Below are 7,863 nucleotides of genomic sequence, written 5' to 3' on the forward strand. Positions count from 1 at the left end.
CTCAGTGGCTTTCTTAGCCACCTTGGTTTGATTGCGCTTCCTCTGCTCAGCTCTGAAATCCACTGCAGTTATGAGGACATTCATCACTCTTGCCACAGCCATTGAAGCTTTAAAGTTTTCTTATGGGAAAGGACTCTACAACATGTAAAGTGAAATCAAATAACATTACCTAACAACTAGAATGACTGCATGTCTGTCCGCCCAGGACGAGGGATCCCTCCTCTGTTAGTCTTCCTGAGGTTTCCTCCATCTTTTTCCCTGGTAAATTTTTTGGGGTTAGGTTATCCAAATTTATGGTCTAAGGATAAAGGATATGCTGTACAGATCTTTTAAATCAGCTCAATCATTCTGAGAATAGCCAACAACAATCCATTTAATGAAGAAACGATACTTATATGCAGATGTATACCTACCTACCTCTAACCTAATCTCTAACTGTGCAACATTCTTGTCAAACCTTATTTTCTGTATTAATTTGAACCCTTCTTGTCCTAAAAACCATCAGTTAGTGAGGTCTGTGTTAGTGGTTGTTGTAGTTAGCTAGCATTAGTTGTGTTGCATTGCCGTTTGTGTTGTAATCGACGGATACTGTGTCGGATTTATTAGTCACGCTATTATCTCGGAGACCATTTGAGGAGAAGGTTAGGATTGTGCAAAATGGCAGGCCAACACCACAACCACTGAGTCTGACCCAAGCAGGGCCATGACATATGCAACAGTTTCAGAAAAACAAGTATGAGCGGCATAAATAGCTCACTGGGAGGAAAAGGCCAAATTGTATTGCTGGGATGGCGTGCTTTTCTCCACAGAGAAGGGAACATGGAGCTCAACAATTTTGCAAACCTGGCATGTCTCAGCAAGGTACAACACACAAACATACCACTGTAACATTTGATGGCTACGGTAAAACTAAAAACATCTGGGGACTGCAGGGCAGACTTGCAACTAAACGAAAAGAGATGAAGGGACATTTAAATGCGCAACAAACAGGTGAGGAGAAACAGGGAAATATTCAAGAGGCTTATCAACTGTATTTTCTTGGGAAAACAAGAACTCCCGATCAGGGGCCGTGATGAGGGAAAGGAGTTCAATTGTACAAAGATTTGTATTAAAACTTTCCACTAACCACTCAGATGTCTAGTAACATTCAGAAAGGGCTAATTACAGCTATTGCCAATGTCTTCTTTGCAGAAATGAAAGATGAAGCCAGAAAAAACAAAATTTGCTGCGGTTATGGTCGATGAATCTACCAACATCTTTTGTGCTCCGTTACAGTAAATGTAACGGGAGGCAGGTGAGTTCTGGAGGATTATGACTGTCTGGAGAGAGTTGGAGCTCAGTGTTATGACAGAAGGGCAGTGATGGCCTCTGATCTGAACCATAGACTGTAAAAAAATAATGGATGTAGCCTCTGTGACGTCATCCACTGGTTTGTGGACTACCATTTAAAAGCCTCGAGTTCAGAATTTTCTTCAGTCATCAGTCATCTTCTTGGATTTTTGGAGCCAGATGGGACCATATTTGGACGAGAGGGTGGAGCTAACGCTAGCACTAACTGCTAGCTTGGTTAGCACGGTACATCCGTAGTTTACATTAATTGTGATAATGTTAATGCTAATGCTAATGCTAATTTTGGCTTGTGAAAACAAACAAAATGTACTTACCAGAAAAACTGAACCGCCGACTGCTTAGAGGGTGTTTTAGTACAATCAAACACTGAACAAGACTTCTAGGACCAAAATATTACAATGAACTTTCATGAACTGAAAACACATTGTGAAATAACGACAGCTATGCCTATACTTCTATTCTAATCCGAGGTTACAATACATAATGTATGTAACCATTGATGTCGCCGTAGCGACTTGTTAATCCAAAGGTGGCCACGCCCTAAAGCATACCCTGCTTTATCACCTATTTTACTCTAAATGGGACCATAGCTTACAAAATGAACATCATGCTGTATTGAAGAAGACTTGAAACTAGTGATTGAGACCATAAACACATCAGGAAAATGTTTACTGAGGTAATAAATCAAGTGACTCACAGACTTCTATATAATCGGACCTCTATTTGGAGCCAATGAAGTCGCTCCCCACTGGCCATTAGAAAGAATGCAGGTCTAAGACACGTCCGCATTGGCTTCACTTTTCAGACCTGGAGCTTGCCGCTTGGTCTGAACGGAGTTCAGGTGAAAGTCAAGAAGAAGATCCCCATGGCTCTCTTCACACACTGCTATGCCCACACACTGAACTTGGTGCTCACCCAAGGAACAATAAAGATGAGAGAATGTAAAATATTCTTCTCACACCTCACTGGTCTGGCTGTGTTCTTTTCCAGATCTCCAAAGCGAATGCAGCTGCTTGATGAAATATGCCAAAGGCAACTCCCACGCGTAGCACCAACAAGATGGAATTTTACTTCCAGACTTCTATACACAGTGGTGGAGAAGAAAGATGAAGTGAGGGAACTTTTTGACCATATTGTTGAACAAGACAAATATGATGACCATACTGCACGCATGATTAGGTTGCTCACATGGCCAACTTTGAGTTAAATTTTTTACTTTCCACTTTTTCTGGCATTTTTTCTTATACAGATGTGCTTCATGGAATTCGGCAGACAGCGCCTTGGATGTACACTTGTGTCTGGCTACAGTGAAAGTGAATTTTGTCAACATTTTGAGAGGGACAATGTACGGCTTGATGCCATCTATGACACCACAGAGGGGGAAACAGGTGCACCAGATAGAAGAAGGGCCCAGGTGCATGAGGACATTCATTCCATCTACCAAAAACAGCACATTCCTGACAATATTCTCTCACAAATAAGAGACAGATCAGATTCAAAGACCATGAAACGCTGGCGTTCCTCCCCCTCCTGGATCCACAGCAGTTTGGCGCCTACGGCTTCACCTTCTCTGATCGTGTCTTCACCAGAGCCACAGGACTCTTTTTGATTTACCACGGCTAAAAAGTGCGGATTCTGATAGAATATTTGTCAGATTTCAAAAGGGAAAAGCCCCTCTGACCTTGTAGTCCTCCTGAAACATATAGAGCTCAACCAATGCACGCAACAACTCCAGACTTGCCTGTCTAAGTGTGACCATTCCAGTGTATACTGTTTCAGCAGAGTGCACATTTTCTGCTCTGAAACCTATCAAGACTTACTCAAGAAACACCACTGGACAGGCGTGACTTTCAGCCCTGGCACTGATAGAAAAAGACATGCCTTTGGATTTAAAAACCAAGGATCCGATGGTGTCATTACCCGCTTCATTCAGAAGGAGAGAATGATGTATTTTGTTTTCAAGTAAACAACACTGGTGAGTTTGTTCTACTTAATTTGAAGTTTTTGCGGTTAGTTGCTTGGAAAAATGATAATAGTGGTTTTTAGTTTGCTTTGAGGGAAGTGCTCACTGAAGGCCCTCTCCTGCTACCCTACCTACCAACCTGTTAATCATTAGGCCACTTCCATCCTGCACAATCAAAAGAACTGTAGCATCACTGAGTTGTATACATACATACTGCAGGTGTCTTGAACAATGGCTGCAAAGGAGCCAGAGAACATACATAGAGAACAGAAGAGAGACACTTCCTGTCATCATTTCAGTGAAGTCAAGGTGCTTGAAGGGTTAAACCTTTCAAGCCAAGGTGTTGTTCTGAAACATGCAGCATAGGGGTGAGATGAAAGCCAGAGAGGGGAAGAAGACACAGTGGCAAGACTACGGCCTGCTTTCCTGTATCAGTATAATCTGGATGTAAACACAGCTGCTGTTAAGGAACTCATGCATGGCCCATGTACAAGCTAGCTGTGTGAAATGAACTTTGACCCAGCAATGAGCCTACTCCTGGAGAGAAATCCACCGCTAGCCTGAGAAAATGAATTCCCATGCTTGCGTATAGCATGACATTCCAATGGGACAGGCTTTGTCTACGAGGCAATCACTTACGTCTGCTGCTCCTCTTTCTCAACCCACACATAGACTCACATGTATTCTGTAACACAAACATGCCTGCGTATGTGCAAAGTCTCTCTCTTGCTCACCCATACAGTATACGCCATGAGGTGAAATATTCATATTCCGTCAGTCCCCTCAGCATGCCACCTAAATCAGACCATCTGGCCTTGGAGCATATAGCATGCTGCTGAGTGAACAAAGCAAGCCCATTACTGTAGAAAAGAGAGAGAGCAAGAGATGGCAGCAAAGATGGGAACGGGGCAAAAAGTAGGGCCATGCAATTTTAAAGACAGCCCTAACACTGCTCAGCGTTTTTATCATGGAGTCTGTCACGGGTGAATGCCTCGAATCAGGTAAGTTTTCGACAGCATTTGGGGATGACATCATCCCTTAGTGAAAAGGATGACTCACCGGCTAAGAACTTAATACCATGCCCCCAGCAGAAGTGTGGCATAACGTGCATTTTTCCACTTATTGCAGGCGATGCGTGTGCGCTAGAGATGCCAGTGATGAAGATAAAGAAATTACTCAGAAAAAAGGCACAAAAATGGAGAAGCAAACAACAATGCAGATAAGGTAAATATGGATAAGGTATATAAGGGATGAAGGAGTAAAGGGTAGATAAATGTTTCTAAAAGGTGTAATAATAAAAAATATAAGGGAGCAAATAAAAAAAAGATGAAAGGATAGTCATTTGATTTTCCCACGATGCTTCAATTCTTAAAACCTGAGAAAGACAACTGTGTGAAGTTCAAGAAACATGAGGGCAGCTCACAGCGAGATCCGTTTTATCAAAACACAGAAAGGACAGCATAACATCCAAAATAAATCCAACACAACCCTACTGCAACATTTGAAGAGAAAGAGAGCAGGAGTGAGAGAGTGGACGCTTGCCATGATTGATAATTCCTCAGAAGTTTCATAAATGTTTTCTTTTTTGGAATATTGTGTCGCTTTTGGCTACTGCTCTATTTGCTCTGTTGTTTCTTATTGTTTGTGAGGAACGATGCTGAGCAAACACCAAGTCTAATCTAAAAACACAGATGTTTGACAGGAAATTAAATAGTGTGGCCACTCTATGCCTACCTTCCCAGAAATTTGGGTTTATCTTGTGTTGTATTCACAAGAACATAACGGTGCTGGTAGACAGTCTGTGCTCGATGTGAATAAATAAATAGTTAATTAGTTTAACTCAGCCAGGAATGGAAAATCCCCAATCCCCAAAAGGCTGGAGCACACAACTGGAGTCTAACTTTGCCTTTGATTGATTATGGGAAATAATAATATGCACGATTTCTATGATTACTGATGGAAAAGCAAAAGCATTTTGCAAGTAATGAAAGAGAGACTAATGCCTGCACGCCCACATTAGTGCATCTCAGATGCATGCGAACATGGTGCTGCAGAATGAGAGGCCTGGATGGAAGGGTGGATTAGGGTGGATTTGTTGCTTCTTTCAGATTATGGTTGGTTTTGTGTGAGAGCAGAACCCATCCAATTAGCAACTCTTCACATTAATATTTTTATTTGCTATCACTCACAACCCCTCAGAATTTCCAGTCTTAGGCAAGTGGATGAGTAAAGTGCATTAACTTATCCAAGAAGACTTTAAAAGCATTCATACCGTAGGTGCTGGACTGGTATTAAAGGGAAACAGCTGAAAAGAAGAAATTAGTGGTGTGGATGTGGTGCACTGAGGTGGAAGCTCTGAATCTTTCAACTGAAAATCAGAGTTGTCACATCAATGAAAACAAACTAGTTCTGGGTTCAGAGGTTCAGAGATTTTACAGGAAATCCCCTGATTGATCACAAACCAACAATCCTTTATAAAATAGAATGTATCTGTTTTTGAATATGGTATAATTCGCATTGTTAGCCAAGATAATCAATCTCAGTGGAGAACCAAACCATTTGTTCAACCTGCGAGCCAAAAACTGCAGCACCTGAAAGGAAAACACAGTGCTGGAAAAACAGAAAATCCCCCAAAACACTTTACTTTCTGTTCCAGTCACAAGGTCATCAATTTAAGGGCTGGCCTAAAACTCTTGGAAAACAGTCCAATCGCCACATTTCATGGATAAAAGCAATCAGAAAAATGTCCATGTCCTTATTTACCCACCGTGTCCACAAAATGTCTCATATTTACAGACATCCAGAGAGAGAGAGAGCTGAAAGAGAAACTGTACAAGCTCAAACATGCCATAGGCTGAGGAACTGAACCTGATAAGAGCTCTACAATTTTATGATTTACACAGTTTGAATTTGGCTGTTCTCAAGAAACACACCACGAGAAGATAGTATCACTTTACCGAGATGGGTGACAAGGAGGGCAAGGCCCCAAGTAAAATTAACAAGGGAGAAATTCATATGAGGCCACATAGTTTGACCCAAGGGTGACCTCTCAATTTCTAAAACCTCCCACCAGATGAACAACGCTAATTCAGAGCTAAGATTACTCGTGGTCAAGAAAGATACCAATCCCAACACACAAAAGACTGTGGTGAAACACAATATGAATAGATCATTTTATTTTAGCAGCTGACAGAAAATAAGGGCAATGAGGGCTTGAATGACTAAGCCCCTCTCAAGATGAGATTAGACCTCCATCTCCTCACCCATGTCATGCTTGTAAATTACTCTGCTCCCACATTAAGGGGTTTTGTGTAATTGCTCATCTTGTTCAGCAGCAGAGATGGGAATAAACGTTCTATTAGCTAAAAGTTAAGGAAGGGAGCATGTGAACCTGAGAGCAGACAGCATGTGGTTTGCGGTAACTGTGAGGAGGGAGATTATCTGTTTGTGCCAGCTCCACATTTCTCAACGTAAAGTTTGGGTTTCAGGTTACCAGACAAGGTGAGAAGAGGTTTTGTAATTCAATTCCTTTGGACACACTGCACTTATTTAAAGTAACCTACACCACTCACTTTTAATCCTTCTCAGTTAAGATTGTAATAAACGGGCTCTGCTTGCACCACTTTAGTCAATCAAGTTTATTGCTGTGAAGGCTCACGATGAGGCTAATGAAAAAGGAATCATGTGGTTTGTAGTAAACAGCTTAGAAACTACATTTTGGTACTTTCATTACAGCAAAGTGAAAGGAAACATTTTAGCTCACTCCACATTTTTACAGTGGTCACAAACTGTTTTTAGAATACAATAAATATTAGTCGGGTAAAACATAAAATATGAGAAAACAATTAAAAAAAAAAAAAAATCACAGCCCTGAATCAATACACAAGGTAAGCTAGAGATGAATACAAATAAACAGGCAAATTGTTTTCCTTTCCTTACCTCCTATTCTTGACCTCAAGGTAAAATATTAGGAGGTGAAGGAACAATGAATAGGATAATCAGTCAGGAGTTAGGACAACCACAGTGCCAAGATAATGCAACTGAACATACTGTATAAGGCAATGCAAACATGTAATGTTGCTCAGAAAAACTAAAAAAGATTAAATTCATAAAAGCAGCCAAATTTCACATTTTAAAGGGGACATAACATGCTTTATGTGTTTTTTATACTGTTATGATTTTGGATGTTGGATATCTATGTCAAACATGCTCAAAAGTCCAAAACTTGAGGTGAACAGTAAAAATGCTCCCTTAAAGGCAGGGCTTCAGCCTGCTCTGAATGCTTTGTTTCCAGTGTTACCTCTACTTCCTCCTCGTGATGACATCATATTGTTCACACATGCCCACAAGCAGCCATCTGTTGGTAGCTTTTGTTGCTAAAGTTGTTCCAATGGGTTGTTTGTGTCGGCAACTTGCAGATTTCGGATTGGATTCGGGCTCAAACATGTACAGATGTATTTGAAAAGTGAAATCCTACTACTACTGTTTGTATGGTAGCCCCCCCCGAGCCACCAGAAGTCTGCCGGGGGGCAGCTTACAGGAGCTGGCCA

General features: G+C 41.2%; 1 long non-coding RNA gene across 2 annotated transcripts; it reads left to right on the plus strand.

The window, feature by feature from the left end:
• The first annotated feature begins 563 nt into the window (after positions 1–563).
• Positions 564–4,608, plus strand: LOC121906531. 2 transcript variants are annotated; one of them, XR_006098661.1, is made up of 4 exons: positions 564–861; positions 2,341–2,461; positions 2,600–3,325; positions 4,442–4,608. It is a non-coding gene; the product is annotated as an uncharacterized LOC121906531 (long non-coding RNA). The 2 variants fall into 2 exon arrangements; XR_006098660.1 differs by lacking the exon at positions 564–861 and adding an exon at positions 1,210–1,294.
• The last annotated feature ends 3,255 nt before the right edge of the window (positions 4,609–7,863 follow it).

The sequence above is a fragment of the Thunnus maccoyii genome, chromosome 11 (assembly GCF_910596095.1).
Source record: "Thunnus maccoyii chromosome 11, fThuMac1.1, whole genome shotgun sequence".
NCBI lineage: Eukaryota > Metazoa > Chordata > Actinopteri > Scombriformes > Scombridae > Thunnus > Thunnus maccoyii.